The sequence below is a fragment of the Mustela nivalis genome (assembly GCF_964662115.1).
Source record: "Mustela nivalis genome assembly, chromosome: 3".
In the NCBI taxonomy this organism is placed as follows: domain Eukaryota; kingdom Metazoa; phylum Chordata; class Mammalia; order Carnivora; family Mustelidae; genus Mustela; species Mustela nivalis.
The window spans coordinates 95,698,792-95,716,255 of NC_139022.1; the positions used below are offsets into that span (position 1 = coordinate 95,698,792).

The window sequence follows — 17,464 nt, forward strand, 5'->3', positions numbered from 1 at the left end:
CTCACTGTCTCTCTCTCAAATAAATAGATAAAATCTTTAAAAAAAAAAAAAAAGGCAGTGGTGAGAGAGGACATCCCTGTCTTATTCCTGAAGGTAGAGGAAAAGCTCTCAGTTTTTCCCCATTGAGGATGCTATTAGCTGTGGGTTTTTTCATTTATGTCCTTTATTACTTGTAGGTAGGTTCCTTTTATCTCTCCTTTGTTGAGGGTTTTTATCATGAATAGCTGTTGTACTTTGTCCGTGATTTTTCTGCATCTATTGACATGATCATATTGTTCTTATCCTTTCTTTTATTAATGTGGTATATCACATTGATTGATTTGTGAATATTGAATCCCCCCTTGCAACCCAGGAATAAATCCCATCTGATCATGGTGAGTGACTTTTTTTTTTTTCTTTAAAGATTTTATTTATTTATTTGACAGAGAGAGATCACAAGTAGGCAGAGAGGCAGGCAGAGAGATATGAGGAAGCAGGCTCCCTGCTGAGCAGAAAGCCCCATGTGGGACTCGATTCCAGGACCCTGAGATCATAACCTGAGCTGAAGGCAGCGGCTTAACCCACTGAGCCACCCAGGCGCCCCATTAATGTATTGTTATATTCAATTTGCTAGTATTTAATTGAGGATTCTTGCATCCGTGTTCATCAGGGTTATTGGCCTATGGTTCTCTTTATTTAGTAGAGTCCTTGTTTGGTTTTGGTATCAGGGTAATGCTGGCCTCATAGAATGAGTTTGGAAATTTTCCTTTCTTTTCTGTTTTTGGAATCATTTGAGAAGAGTGGGTATATGAATGTTATTTTATATGGCAAAAGAGACATTGCACATGTGATTGAGAATCTTGAGATGAGGGGATTATCCTGGATTATCTGATATAATCACAAAATACCTTATAATAGAAAGTGTCAGAGGCAGAGGGAAAACTGAGATTGAAAATGGACAAGGGACAACAAGCCAAAGAACACAGGCAGACTCTCGAGGCTGGAATAAGGGAAAGAAAGATTTTTCCTTAGAGCCTCCAGGTGAAACAAAACCCGACAGACATGTCCATTTGACCCAGTGAAAGGGATTTGGAACTACTGACCTCTTGGATTGTAAGAGAATAAATTCGTGCTGTTGTAAGCCAGCAAGTTTGTGGTAGTTTGTCGCAGCAGTTATGGGAAGCTAATACAGTCTTCATAAGTGATGCTAATGATCAGCCAAAGTGAAGAATCAGTGATGGAGAACCTTGGTGTTGAAAGTGTGTCAAGGACCAGCAGCATCTGTAACACTAGGGACTTTTGTAGAAATGTAGACTTTCAGGACCACCCCAGACTTTCTGCTGCAAAATCTGAATTTTAATAAGATTCCCAGATGATTTGAATGCACACTGAAGTTTGAGAAGTGTCAAATTTTAAAACAATGGTTTTTCCATCCTAGCTTTACTTTAGAATCTCCTGAGGAACTGAAAAAATGTAGATCTCGGGCCAGGGCATGCTGTTTTGAGAAGTGCTGAGGTGATTTTAATGTGAAACCAGGTAAGAACTAATGATTTGGGACAAAAAGTTTTCAGACTGAATGACCAGGAGAGACTGTAAAAAATTGAAGACTCCTGAGCTCCATCCATCCCAGAGTTCCTGATCAGTAAGTGTGGATGGGGCCCAGGAGAATGCATTTTAATAAGTGTCTAAGGGAACTCTAATAAAAGAAGTGACCATTTAGATTATTTTGGTGGTCCCTTGTCTGCCTGGACCCATGTAGCTCTTTTGTGTTAGAAACCTTTTCCCTCTGCTTTATCCAGTGTTTGTTTGTTGTTAAAGGGTTCCTTTACCTACTCTACAAAGAAAAACTATATTATTGGCCCTTGGGGACCTCATCCGGAGGTGGTAGCTAGGTAGCAGACAGGAAGTACTCCTCCAGAAAGTAGAATCATTCTCAATTAGATTATTCATCTCAGGTCCTTAGAAATAGGTGTAGGTGGTGGCAGAGAACTGAACCAGTGATGCAGCCTGGAGTAAGGATACCTCTGGAGATGGAGATGCTGTGAGCAGACCCTGCCTCAGCCCTGTTAAGGCTTCTAGAGTCTGGTATGCCAATGCCCTTTGTGGCAGTATGCTACAATATCTGTCCCCTAAGCATTTTTCTCTCTCAGTGTGTCCACTCATATTCTATCAAGTATTATTTTATTTTTAACATGAGTTCTGAGGACAGTGACTTTACCCAAAGGATCAGCTTTAATGCTGGTAATTTAGGGCGCCTGGGTGGCTCAGTCAGTTAAGCCTCTGCCTTCAGTTCAGGTCATGATCCAGGAGTCCTGGGACTGAGCCCTGCATCTGGCTCCCTGCTTAGCAGGGACTCTGCTTCTCCCTCTCCCTCTGCCTGCGGCTCCCCTTGCTTCTTCTTCTCTCTCTCCCCCTGTCAAATAAATGGATAAATATATATATTTTTAAAATCCTGGTAATTTTTTGCATTGTGGAAAAAAATCTTCCAAGTCATGTTGGTCCCAAATCCAGCTTACTCTTATCTAGCAAGATAGCTTCACTTTTGTTTTCTAAATACTTACTGTTTTTATAATAATATTATTATATTTGAACCTTAGTTCTGCCATGTCTTTGGATAAAACATCTAACCTCACTGAGACTATTTCTTCAATCTCACATAGGGATAGTTCTACTTACTTCAAGGGCTGGTGTGAAAATTGAGAGGTAATGTACCTAAAACTCAGAGTCTCTTACCCCAGTAAATTGTACATATTATTATTAAGGTAGATCATTTCATCTGGGAATGAGATCCAGTCAGATAAACTAGAGGAAGATTAAGATCCTGAAGCAATTTTTGAAGTGGTTGAGGTGAAGGGAGATTTTTCTCCCATGTTAATTTTCGAGAGGCTGAATATACAATCAGAAATTTTATCTGAAATTTGAAAACAAGTGAAAGAGAATACCAGGGATTCTTTTAGAGCTGGGTTTGGCTTTCCATTGTTTGGGCTGTACAACTCTAGAGAAGCAGATGCTAATTAGTAGGCTTTTATCTGCTAGAGATAAAAATAATTTCTGTCAAACAGAACAAATAACCTAAAATCTTACAGTTAATGGCTCTGTTGGACATTGACCAGTTTTTTTAATCTGACCCAGCAGTCTTATCCTAACATTACTTATAAATACATAGTTTCCCAAATGTTCTTTAAGCAATGTTAGTTTACTAAAATATTTGGTACACATTAATTTTGTATTTCCATGAGATTCATGATTTTGCCTTTTCGAAAATTACTGTTTTGAGAGTGTCTGCTTATAAGTGGTTTGTTCAATGGTTGACCTCTTGGGAATATCAGTTTAAGAAGAGTCTTATCTGGGTTTTATGTTACAGGTCAGTTTTTCCTGTTGTAGCATGCACAGGCAAAAAAGAAAGAGAGACCCACAGGGATAGGAGTAGTTGTACACTGATTCTAGCTATAATTTTATTTCTCACTCTCTTTGACTTTTGGAGTACTTTTTTCTTGTTGTAACAATACCACGTATATCATAGCTAGATATTTATGTTTCTCCTTCCTTCACTACATGGCACATTCTTTGAGGAAAGTGATTGTGTCTCATGCATCTTTCTATTCCCAGTGCATAGCTCAGAATTTGGCTCTGAGAAGCAAATAAACATCTAATTGAAATGAACAGAGCCCTCTGGGTCCTTGCTACTCCAAATGTGGTCATAGACAAGGAATCTGGGCATCAGCTGGAAGTAGTCAAAATGCAGAATCTCAGGTGCCCTTCCCAGAGCCAATGAATAGGAATCAGCATTTCAATACACTGTGTAGGTGACTATGTGCATTGTTCCAGGCTATTGTCAATTTTAGAGCAGTGACTCTGCTATTAATGATGAAGGACATTAAGGTGAAGGAAGTTGAGCTAACTCTCCCAGTTTCCAGCAATTTGGTGATGGACACAAAATTGAAATCATTGCTTCAAGAGTATTATTTTTGAGATTAAAGGTGGGGCAGGTTGTACTCTCATGGTAGAATTCCAGTTGGGGCAATAAAACCTATGGCTTTTGTATGGCAGAGCCATTAAGCTTGGTTTGGCAGGAAGGATGTTGTATTCTTCAAGAAAAACTACTAGTGAAGATCCTTATCCCTTCTCAGTTCTAGCTTGGGTGCTCAAGCCTTTATTCCAAAGGAGGGTCTGGCTCAGTTTCTGTTGGCTCTAAGCCCAAAACAACTAGAAGCTCAGGTTATACTTTTGTGGAATCATGATGCTTAATCATATAATTTAAATCTCTATTTGTCACATATCTAAATTTTCAGGGATATTTGTCCAGTATCCTTAATGAGAGAGACAAAGACAAAGGAAGAAAGATAAACTTTGGGGGGGGGGTCTTATGTATAAAATCTTTAAAAGGAGAGATAGCTGTGGTCTGACTGAAATATATGGTATCTTGCAGATAAGAATCTAGAGTTAAAGAGCAGGATCTTCAAAAATATTTGCAAAGAGTTTTAACTTCAGTTTCCTATGAGAAAATAATGATTTTTCTTTTTGTCTGAGCCCATGTTTCAGTTGTTCCTGTCAAACCCAGAAGCCTAACTGTAGAAGAATGAGGATTTTATTTACTCTTCAGACAAAGAAATTAAGCAATTCAGCAACCCAATAGAATCAGCATAGTAGAGTTTCGTAGCTAGAGGAAGCCCTCTGGATCATCTCATCCAGGGTCTGCAGTCCAAATGCTTTCAGGAGCCGAGCAAGTGAAGCAAATGTGAAAAGGCAGTCAGCTGGACCGTGTTAGGAGCGGTTAAGCTGTGGGAACTGGAAAATGCAGGCTTAGAAAAGTCATTCACATTTCTAAAATAATGTTGGCCAAATAAAACACATCTGTGGACCCAAGTTGGTCTACTTATTTATATTTCAGAAATCTGATATCCAGAAAAGCTAAATTTTCTGCCTAAGATCACATAGCTATAACTTAAGCATTGAAACAAATACTCCCAACTGTGATAGTGCCTCATGTCTACCCGTGGAGGGACATTCAAATGTATTTGTATACACAACTCTCTGTGCATGTGTATTAAACTAAACAGGCTCAATTCTAATAATTGGTTATTTGGAAAATACTTAGTTGCTAACAACAGAAAGAAAGCAATAGCTCTAAACCACATGAGGTACCAGAGTGAGACTAAAACAAACTAAACCAGCAGTATTTTCTATTCTTCTGGCACATGTTTTTACAAGGCTATAAATAATTGTAGTTATACATCTGGGATGTTTTTGAAATAGTAATAAAAATCTGTATGTTTTAAGAAAAAGACTCATGGATTTATAATTTAATTGGCCAATTACTTAGAAAAAGACTGCAGATTCTTCTGAGGGGGTGACAGTCAGTGGCTGGTGCTTGGTCAGCTTGCTCTGCCCCTAGTCAAGTCCAGAGTATGTCAATAGACTCCCCTCCAACTTGAGTCTGGAGCAGAATGTACGTGGATCACTGTTTCTAGCTTCCTGGTCAGTTATGTCTAGAGGCCCTCCTGGAGCTGGCTTTTTCTCTAAGACATGTGACCGTGCTTCTGTGAGCAGGTAGAGAAAGGCAGCAACAAAACCAGTCAGAACGAGCCTTTTGCAATTGGCCTCACACAGTACCACATTCATTCGGTGGACACAGAGTTCTCTGTTTTGCATTATTCTGTGTCTATATAATATAGTTTTATTACATTCCCTGTGGCAGGTACTTTCTGTGCATTTTTTCCTCATTTAATCCTCCCAACAAATCAAATATTAGTGCCATCGACACCCCCCATTTTGTAGATGAAGACAATGAAGTTCGAAGAGTTCAAGTAATTTATGTGTTCAATTTGGGATTTGAACCCAGACCTGTCTCCCCCTAGAGCGCAAGCTTTTAGACACTATATTATCTGCTCTGGACCAAGTGCCCAAAGGCAAACTTGACTTCCATGGTTTCTATTTTGTCTGTTTGCTTGCCTCCCTTGTGGCCCTTACCCATGTATGAATCAGAACAGCAGACTTCAGCCCGGGCTTTGAACTCCAAATGTGGGGTTGCCTTGGTTCTGGTTATGGAGAAGTTAGGGGTATTTATTTACCAAGAACCAGTGTTTAAAAAAAAAATTAAAATTTTAGGAGCTCCACTGGTGAGCCAGTAGAAATACGTGTTTTTGCAGGACTGGTGTCTGAAAAGCAAATTTTCAAAAAGCAAATCCCATTGTTCTGCTGACTTCTGTTGTAAAATCAGAGGCGGATTCCCACAAGCTGGAATGGAACAGGTCAGTCCTTGACTCACTGGGTTGAAAACATTTGGCAAGAACTGACCAGACCTGGCCAGTGGAGGGCATAGCTCAGAAAATTACACAGTCCTCTCTTGACCCTGGAATCTGTGTTGTAAGGTGAGCCCCCTTCCTTCACTTTCCCTTTCATCAAATTTGTGAGGGTCTCTAATGATAGTAGCTCTTGCCACTGATTCCTGTGATTTCATTTACACTAAAGCAGGGACTGCAATATTACACTTTAATGTGGGCATAATTGTCCAATGCAGGTGTATTCTATTGGGAAATGTTTAGATTGCAGATTCAGTGCCTTCTTCTATGAATTCTGTAATCTCAAACACCCATAAATTGGCCTAAAATATGTCTTTGAAACAAGTGGAGAATTTTTAATAAAGAGTTAGAATTTTTCATTTCATTAGTTGCATTCAAACACCATTTTCCTCAATTCAGGTTTTGTAGGATTAACTCTGAGCATGTTTTGAGGTCCCAGCAATTCAATAATAATCTAAATAGCAAATATCCAAAGATTTGGGGTGTCTTTTCCTTAGGCTGTCACATCCCCATAATTTCATTTGAACTCCCACTGTCTCCCCCATTTCCTAGGACAAACAGGTATGCTTTTTTTTTTTTTTTTTTAAGTAGGAGAGGAGATTTTGTCCTTGCCTGTTCTTCCTGTAATGGCAGTCATTATGATGGAGGGACTATACGGAGTGCTGAATCACTCTCTGTTGTTCCAGAGGTCTGCAGCATAAAATTGTGAAGAATATAGTACATTGTACAAGGCATAGGTTTCAAAGCTGAGGGATCAGGCTTTGAGTTCTGCCTCTCACCACTTACTCATCTCTGGGTGTTAGTGTCCCCATCTGTAAAGCTAGGATGCTAGAGGGTGACTATGTGTATTAGAAACTGTCAGCACACAGCAGTTGCTCAGTGATTTTTTTTTTTTTTTTAGACGTTAAGCAGATAATAGGGATAATTCTCAAAATTGAGATTGAGGCAGAACATGAAGAAACATATTAATGAGTATATTTGAGCCCCTCAGGGCATTTTTGTACCCTTTCTCTCTGATTATTGTCATACTTCCAGGGTAAAGTGGGCCTGGTTCCTTTTTTCTCTATCACCCTACTCATGAGAGATTTGTGCGGTGGGCTGGCTCAAGGCCTTACATGATGGTGAAATAAAAGGGCTGAAGGGAATGTCCTTTAGATGGTGATGCATTATCAAATGCCAGAAGAAATGCGTTCATACTCTCTAGTGCACACCCATAGACTCTCCTAGCAGCGCACATGACTAAGGAACATTTCAGCATTCCATATACTTGTTAAAAACAAGTTTCTGGTCCTGTTGCCAGTCTCTGGAGAGTCAGCATCCTTGATTTTGAGAGCCATGGGAAGTTGTGGGTCTGACCAGATGCAAGAGAAAGCCCTTCAAATGCCAGAGAAGGAGCCATCCAGGGCTGCTGAGCATGGCTGTGCCTCATCTCAGAGTTGGCATGACCTCTTATAGGGAGGACAAGTGGTAGTTTCCAATAGAGTGGGTGGGGTGTTGTAACCCAATGCCAAGAGTTTCTAAAACCCAAACAGTTGTCAAATAAGAATGACAAGCACCACAAAATGCAGCTGCCTCACCTTCCACCCACATCTAGCATTGGTACCATGTCACAGCAGAGCTCCCTGGCAGAAGCAGCTAGGAGCCGCTCTTTGCCTTGGGCACTTCAGGCAGCAGAACACTGTTCTTCTTTCTCTCTTTCAGTGACTGGATGCTCCTCTGGGTGAACCACAACAACAGACTGAGCTGAGTAAAACAAACTAAAATCAGGATAGACATCTTTACAGCTGAAGGCAATATAACCACAGTCCATGGAGGAAATAGGACAAAGAAAGAAATTTCTTTCTTGGTCTCACTCTTGCATCTCGCAAAGAAATGACTGATGCTGTTTTGTGTATTGGTGAACACACATCCATTTAACTCTTTCTATACCTTTTTAGTCTCAAAACCATAGTGATTTGAATGATAAATTATATCTTATTTATGGGTCATAAAACATGGAATTTATCCTCTGCTGGTTGGTAGGGAGCTGGAGATAAGATGGAAGTAGGCAGAACTTGGTATTAGGAACTAAGACAACTTCTTAGGTGAATAGTAACCAAATCAAAATTATACCCAGAGGGTACAATAAGCTCAGTTATAATGGTGTTACAGTCTGCCTCCAAGTAGGGTCTGGTGTGATGGTGGAGATGCTGGATCCTCAGGGGGCAGCATTGTACACCATTGGGCAAATGACAGAATTGTGCTTTCAGGGGATCCTCTGAGTTTGTAGCAGGACATTAGCCAGTGGCTGGGGCTTGGGGGAAGAGGATCTCCTTGGAATGAAGAATATTGACAGGAACAGGCTGGTGTCGGAGCAGAGGACTAAGGTATACTTCATATATGCAAAATGGGCAAACATAACTGGGGTTACTTGTAGGAAAAGGCTGTAGTTTAATGGACATGACATCCAGAGGGCTTAGTCCAAAGGGAGTCCACTGTGTTCATGCCAGGTACTTACCTATGTTATGTCACTTAATATCCATAGTACTCTGACAAAATGAGTGTTATGTCCATTAAAGAGGCAGGGTAGCCAAGGCTTAGAATTTAAATGACCTGCCCAAGACTGTGGAGCCAGGAAGTGGCAGAGCCAGAATACAATCCTGATCAATCTATATCAAGGACTGTGTTCTTGTCTCTATATCTTGCTGCTTGAAAGGTAAGCAGTTGTTCAGGCCAATAAGTTTGGAGTTGTAATCAGAGATCACAGTGCCTTCTGGATGGGGCAAGTCACTGGGTATGTCTGTGATAGAAGCATGTGGGAGAGTGATGTGAGATTAGAATGGGAGGACAAGCAGAGGTAGTACGTGAAGGGCCTTGGAAACTATGCCTAAGAGTTTGGACTCTGACCTGTAAGCAATGGAAAGAAACAGAAGAATAATAGCATCCAGAATGTATTTGAGAAGGATCATTTTGGCAACAGGGTGGTGGCAGGATTCTCAAGGAGCAGTGGAGGTTGGGGAGAATAGGAGACCCCTTAAGAGGCTAGTCTAGAGAATAAGTCTTTCATATGTGAGGATATGACCGTATCAGTCCCTGGCCTTAAATCATTAGATTCCCTGCTGCCTTCTCCTTGATAAATAGTCCTTGGTACCTTTACAGCCATCTCCCAATCCTGTGCTCCCAGCTTATTAAGTATACATTATTTCTTGAATAGTGCTGTCTTCTTTGCTATAGTGGCTTCCTCAAGCTTGGAAAACTTACTCCCAAGCTTTAATTTCTAGTTCAAATGTGATCCCACATGGGAAGTCTTCCTACATTACCGGATAGAGCTTGATTTTCCCTCCTCACACAACTCTAACATGCCTTTAGTAAAATGGACTACATCTATTTTTATAATACTCCCCTTCTTGTATGTTTCTGAACTCCTTTTTCTAAAAAAAAAAATATATATATATATATATATATATATTATTATTATTTTTTTATATGAGAGAGTGAGTACAAGCTGGGGGTGGGGAGCAGAGGGAGAGGGACAAGCAGACTTCCTGATGAGTGGGGAGCCTGAGGCAGGGCTCAATCCTAAGACCTTGGGATCATGACCTGAGCTGAAGTCAGATGCTTAACTGACTGAGCCACTGAGGCACTGAAGCAGTGATTATGTCTAGTTCATCTTTGATTCCCATTATTTAGCTTGATACATGTAAAACATGCTTCATAACCAGCATCCTCCTCCCAACATTTTGTGGCATTTGTGGCACTCAGTGAGAAAGTATAATTAGAGGCCTCAGACTCATAGCCCGCCTCTATTCTTCCTTAGCCCAGAACCACAAAGGATTTTGCACATGTGTGTATGTGAACAATCCAGCCCATGTATACAACCTCCACCTACTCTCCTACTCTGCTGTATGCAGCTATGCCTTGACCACCTTCAGGCTTTCAGATGTATACTCCAGTGACGCAGTATACTCTTGGGAGGATGGATCTACAGAATAATCCTTCATAGGCAGGCTTGGGTCATTTGAACAGAGAGTCAATCTACAGTCCTAGGTATAGAAACATGCCCTAGAATTAGGGTATGTGATCCCATGGTGGCAATGTGTCTTTGGCCCTGGGTACTCCTTGATCTGTTATTAGGGATGTGACCAGAGAAGGGACAAAGCAGATCCCTTTAAAGTATGGCACCTAGGTGGTTCAGCTTCCAGGTAGGTACTATTCTTTATTCTGTGAAATGTACAAAATAGTAAAGGTATGAAATAAAGTAGTAAAATGGGAGAAGTAGGGCTACTTTTAAGAATTTAGTATTTAAGAAAAAGAAACCACTGATGAATAGTGGGTGGTATGGAATAGAAAGAAGAGTGGAGGATCATCACAGGCTCTGTTGGTGGGAAGAGCTCAGAAAGGAGGAACATGTGTGAGAGGGAGCTCAGTGTTAGATAAGGCGAGAAATTCATGGGGAAACATTCACTAGCTGGAAATATGGGGTTTAGAGCCCAATACAGAGGAAGAGTTTGGGGATATGGATGTGGGAGTCATCAGCACATAGGTGGTAGATGAAGCTGTGGATATGGCCAACTTGCCCCAGGAGAAAGTGTAGATTAAGCAGAGGCTTCACTCACTGAAAAAGGAGGTCTGTGAAGAAAAATGAAAAGGAATAGCCAGAGAGAGATATAGAAGTCTGGCACAGAGAGAGTCATGGCTGCTATTGTAGCCGGGCAACAGTTTCAAGAAAGGATGGAGAAGGTCACACTGCAAACAGCCAAGTCAAGCATGGGAAGGCTTAAGAGTGCCCATGGGGTTTTGACCTCAGCAAAATGTAGAGGAGGAATGATGGCTAAAGTCACACCGTATTGTATTTAGAAAGCAAAGTGGAGACAGTGTCAATTTAGTTCTTCAAGAAATTTGAATGCAGGGAAAAAAAAAAAACAGCCTTCACTTGAAGATGACACAGAATTTAGGAATGCTTATTGTGTTTTTTGGTTGAGTTTCTTTTAAACATGGGAGAGCCTAGAATATAGGTGCAAAGGGGAAAGATAAATGAAAAGGGAAGTTCAAAGATGTAAGACATAGAGGGAAACTCAGTGGAAAAACTCACTGTGCAGTTGGGGTTCACTGGGAAGTAGATAGACTGGACATTTATCAGGCAGTGCTCTTGGAATTGGTACCTGTGGGAGGAAGGGAAGTAAGGAGGCTGGGGCAGAGGGAGAAGTTGGCTGTCATGCAGCTGCACTGAAGATCTCAGCTGAGCTCATGGGGCACTCTAAAGCTTCAGAGTTATCCAGAATAAAAGCAAGGGAACTAGGCTTTTATACTTGATATCAACCTGTCATTAGATGCACGATTCCCTGGGAAGGGAATATGACCCTGGGTACGATGAAGATGGCTGATAGCAGATAGCTTCTGCTAGCAGCACTCCCGATAGCCGAAGCAATAACTTCAGTCTTGAAGGGGCATCCAGGCTGCATATGTGTATCAGTCAAGGTTCATCTAGAGAAGCAGAGCCAGTGGGAGATATATATTAAGAGATATATTGCAAGGAATTGGCTTACATGATTATGAAAGCTGGCCAGGTAAGTTCAAAATCCATAGAGCAAGCCATCAGGAAGGGTAGGCTAGAAATCTTAGGCATGGGCTGAAGCAGCAGTCTGTAGACAGAATTTCTTCTTCAGAGAAGCCTTAGTTCAGTTCTCACAGCCTTTCAACTGATTGATTGGGTCAAGACTACCCAAATTATCTAGAATAATCCCACTTATCCAAAGTGGGCTGATTGTGGACTTTAATCACATCTATAGAATACCTTCACAGTGACACTGACATTGCTGTTTGACTAAATAACTTGGGATAATAGGCTAGCCAGGTTGACATTAAAAAATCATCACACCATTAAGGTATTCACTATAGTTTCCATAGGCAGAAGTGAGTAATATAATTTAATTTCTCTTATACATGTAAGTGTAGTTTAGTGGGGCTCACTACTTTTTTTTGGTGCTTAAATTTGGCATTTCTGTAATCAAGCACTGACTTTCAAATAGATGACAATGACCACTTATACAAGGAATGACCAAAATGTTAATAACATACCCTAATTTTTATAACAGAATCTCAGTGGGGGATGATAGTCAAAGTATTTAGCCACAGGTATTGCTATGACCCTAACCAATGGGAGCAGACACCAGCCACGAACAGTTGCTAAAGCTACCAAAGTACATACTGCAGAACCAATTCTGTTCCCAACCACCCACAGAGCCAGCTCTGTCTGAATCCTTATTCTGACACGATGAGTTCACCCAAGGTAGCAAATGTGTAATATCAACAAGACAACCAGTCTTGGCTTCAAGCCCCTTCAAACACAAAGGGTGACCTGTAGCTGAGACACCTGAGTGGTTTCTCACACATCTGCTGGCTGGCGGGGGAAGACTAAAGCTATGTTTTTTATACTTTTGGTGCCAAGATTGTCCAGCATTTTAGGATATTTCTTTTTAAGTTTCATCAAAAAGTTAGAACCTTCTTTTCCTATCAGCAAGAAGGATGATCTGATCTACTTTCACTAATGTGTCATGATTGTTGGAGCCATAGGACAAACTGCATCTAGACTAGGCTTCTCTTCTCAGTGGCTTTGTTACGGCCCAAGCCTGAATGTGCAATGCCCACCTGCCTTCAGGGAACAATGTCCATTACTTTCTCTTCAATGTTTTCTCCTCAAGAGCAGAGGAAACATTTAGTTGTCCTCATAGTATTTCCTCCCAGTCCTCCTAACTTCCCTGTCTCCACTTATCTCAGCTACCTGGGCTTCCCTCCTCTGCCTCCTACCACCCACCTCAACTACGCAGAACAGGAGGGCCCTATTTCCCCCCGGAACTGCTGTTCTAGAACTCTAACCCCTTTTCTTTTGCCCTCAGCCCACCCTCAGAGTCTCTGAGTGGAGGTGAGAGAGATCTCAGCTGCCACCCAACCTTCACTTCAAGTCAGAATGGCTCAGCCTAGTGAGAATCCAGCTTTAACTGGAGCTGTGTGAGGAACAGAACAACGTTCATTTTACCTTTGGGGCAAATGTAATTAAGAGCATATTGAATTTCTGTTTCAGATTCATTTTAAGAGGTTTAAAATTTGTCAAAACGAATCTGCCGCAGGCTTGGATTTGGAGCACAAAAAAGGTCACTGTGTCGCAAAGTCTGCCCTGTTGTTTAATCACAGACTTTGGGGTTCCATCCATTTTGTTGATTTTTAGATCAGAAAGTAGGCCTCTGGTACCACATGCTTAAGGGGAAAAGCACCCCCCGACCCTGTCCCCCAATAATTAAAATGGCAAGCAAGCCAGATTGTGGAAGACTTGTTTACTTTGGGCAATTTTCCAAGATCAGAAGTAAAAACTGCTGAGATGCCAAACTTTAAATGTCATCATCTTTATAAGCAACTTCCCATACAGATGATGATTCTGCATGTAGGAGCTTGTTTGTATCATAAGTACTAATACTGGCATGAACTTATTTTGGGCAGCTTCATAAAATGGGTCCCCTTTCCCCTTTCTTCTGTCCCATATCCTGACTCTTTTTCCATCAGAGAGAAACCCACCTCATGCCCCACTGTATACAGAAAAGGGATTACAGAAAATTAGCTCTAATGGATTAGGGATCAGAATTTGGAAAGGAAAGAGTGAAACCTAATCTTGGTGATCTCTGGCTTGTTCTTGGTTTTAAGACAATGTCTACTTAGAGAGCCAAGTTCTCCAGAGTGGTTGAGGAGTTGAAGTTTTCTCTCTACCTTAGATTTTGCTAGAGACATATTAACAGGATTTCAAAGCTCTTCTTTTAACAGGTGAATTATAACAGGTATAATGTAAAAAGAGCCAGCAGAATGGAACAAATCAGGAATCTATAGGTTATGTGGACAGATAACAAATTTAATGGTTAACATGGTTTGGACTGTCTTGTTTTTTGAACATGTGCTCTTATCTAAAATTGTGTTTTTCCTTGGAATAATTGTGATTTTTTTCTAATTAAAGTATAAACTTGGCTACCCTTTTTCTTCATCTTTCTTCTCCACACTTCTTTCCTTATTTCTCTGTATTCATTCATCTGTGGTAAATAAGATTTAAAGTAAAATGGAATCCGAGACAAGGACTGTTCCCTATTTAATTTACCAGTTTGGCTGAGCTTAAAGTTAATGTGTACTATTGTATCAAGGGCATAAACACAACCAGCAGCTTCTCCATGGCAGCCTACTTCTGGAGGAGTGGCATGTGGGCACAGAGTCTCTGAAGCATAAGCCCTGGAGGCTGAAGGAGGTGGCAAAGAGCTCCATCTAAGTGGAGTGCAGGCCTCTGAGTAAACCACTTCCAGAAAGGGGATGATCTTCTGGTATCTTACATGTTGCTAAAGCCAGGAACAAGTGGGTGAGGAGGTCTGGCCCCGCCTTGAAGAGCTTCAGTGATTACTTAATTATACCCCAGCTTACGCTGCTCTGCCCATGCATCTAGTCTGCTTTAAAGGGCCCAGCACAGAGGCACTTGGGCTGAGCTGTTTGGAATATAGCTTTAGCCACAGGCTGGGGTGAAGGGGAATCTGGAGACAAGGGCCATGCCTGCCTCTGTTCCATTGAATTAGAGGGGGACCTACAGCAGGTTATAGATCCATTTTGAGCCTCAGTTTCTTTTCAGTGAAAGAAGCTGTTGCCAAGGACTAAGTGGGATAACACCTCACTCAGATATTGTTTGAGATAGTGCCAAGTTTAATGTTGTAACTCTTCCGCTGTCATGCTGACCTCCACGTGGTCTTGGGTCTTGTAGAGCCTGGGAACATAAGAATATTTCAGAGACCACAGAGGAGGGCATCATTATGGAAATACAGACCTCAAATATTACAGACTGCCTTACTCTATGTTCTTTTGCATACAAGAAGTTACAACCAAGCTGTTGAAAACTCCATTTACAGAAGCATATCAGAACCAAAGTAACCAAATGAGGGTTGGAAAATGCAATTTTCCTATGATACTGAATTTTTCAGAATCATTTTAGAACTTTTCTCTGGGGGTTGTCTCCAGGGTCAAGTTATCATACACCTAAGGACATTATTACGCCTTATTTTTAGCGCAAAACATTATGAACCTGTTGGGCTATTCACCTTAACAATAAATGAATTTTGAAAATTTCTGATAAACTTTTTTTCAAAATAAGATGTTTTACCAGTGCTGAGGAAATTCAAAACAAGGTCATTGATCTCTGAAGGAAATTCCCAAAGAGAAATTCTGAATATTTTGAATAAAGGTGGGCAGCTTCCCAGGAGAGGGAAAACATGCATTGTAGGGGTTTGGGGGCCAGAAGACCTCAGTTTGAATCTCAACTCCCTACTTTCTAGTGCTTAACAATCTTACCTAACCTGTCTGACCATAGTCAGAGTACTAGTACTGAGCTTGAAAGTTAAGGTAAGGATGCAGTAAAACCATGTCTATGTACACATGCACAATATACACAATAACTTTACCTTTTCTTACTGACACTTTGTATACTACCACATTCATTTAGATGTATGACATAATAGTAATATTATCTAATGATGTCAAATAAGAACCATGTGCTGGGTCCTGTTCTAACTGCTAAGTATTAATTTATTTAATCCTCACAACATCCCTATATGTTACATTTATTATTATCTTATTTTGTAGAAGTGGAAACTGAGGCACTGAAAGGTAAAATAATGTGTCTAAGGTAATAGGGCAAGCGAACTGCAGAATTAGGATTTCCACATCAAGGAATCTACATTCAGTGTCTCTATTCCAAGCACACTATCATATTGCACTTGTTAGAATATTAGGTATTACTTTATCCTCTTATATTTATCAGGGATGGGTGGGTGGGAGAGAGAGAGAGAGAAAGAGGATGCGCGCGCGCGGGTGTGTGTGCGTGCACGTGTGTGTGATGTGGAAAGAAGGGAATACAAGCAGGTGAGTTAGAACCCCAGACTACAGGACAGCTCCTCCTCTTACACCCTCTGACATGAGGACAGAAGAGCTTTTCCTTGAGAACCTTCATGGCTGCAAATAAAGACAAGAGTCAGCGAAAGGCCTTTGTTCATCACCCACAGCTTAAGCTGCAAACACTCCCAAGTGTCATTTAGGACAGGAAAACATAACTAGTATTTGAACTAACCTAATTGTGTAGGCAGAAGGATAAGTAGTGTTCTTTACAGTTTGCTATAATTTTATACTAATTGTTTCACGTAATCTGATGTTGGTATGAAGGAAGAATGACTTACCAGATGTCACCCAGCTAGTATACAGAGAAAGCTGTCGAGTCAGTTTTCTTTCAGTCATATTGCCCAAGCCTTCCCTTCTTGACGGAGTGATGCTGTCATCTACTTCCTTCTCCCTGTTTTTATTTTCACTTACACCCTCTTTCTGGAAGCCAAACGGACTCCTGGGAAGGTGAAGAATGTGAGGCAGAGAGAGCTGCATGGCATCGAAAAGAAAAGTGGAGGTGCAGCAAGGCCTGGGGGCTGGGTGGTTGCTGTGGGGAAGGCCTTGGCTACTGACTTTGGATGTCCTGTAAGCAGTTAAATGATCCATTTTTTTCCCTGCTCTGCCCACATGGCTTCCATTGTTAATTCCGAGTGGCCATTGGCTGACTGCTGGAGCAGAGCTCCAAACACGCTCCTGCCGTGACCTTGATAAAGCACTGGAAAAGCACTCAAGTCTCAGCTCTGCATGGTTTTTCCCCAATGCAGCCTAGCACTGACCTTCCTTAGGAAAGGAGGTAAAAACACAATGCAGAAGAGTACCGTTGGATTTCCCAGGACTCCAGGCATGTTTTCATCCTGTCTGACTCCAGGTCAAGAACCTACAACCATTCCCATGTTTATGCCACTGTTTTCTGATTCTTCAGCCCTAAGGTCTGTCTGTCTTCCCAGGAGAGAGAAATAGAGCTGGTATTTCTGCTTAATCCTTAATTTATAATGGGTTCAGTTCTGGGAATCATGATTGATGACCAAGGAGCTTGTCTTTGAGCAGATGAACTTGGAAAATGGAACAGAGAGGATGTGCAGAAATATTCTAGGTGGAAATAGAGCTTATTTACATATATTCTGCTCTAGAAAAAAATCTGGTGAGAAAGAAGGGGCTTGGAGCTAGAAAGTCCAAATATACTTTTCTCTAAGTCTGTTGATTATGTTCAATATCATCCTAGTATTTTTTAATTAAGCAGTCAAATTTATGAT

At 41.1% G+C, this 17,464-nt stretch overlaps 1 long non-coding RNA gene across 1 annotated transcript; it reads right to left on the reverse strand.

The window, feature by feature from the left end:
• Positions 1–14,966: 14,966 nt before the first annotated feature.
• On the reverse strand, positions 14,967–16,732 carry LOC309862276. The gene is made up of 2 exons (XR_014310400.1): positions 16,508–16,732; positions 14,967–15,045 (listed from the first exon to the last, which is right to left on the reverse strand). It is a non-coding gene; the product is annotated as an uncharacterized lncRNA (long non-coding RNA).
• Between the last annotated feature and the right edge of the window lie 732 nt (positions 16,733–17,464).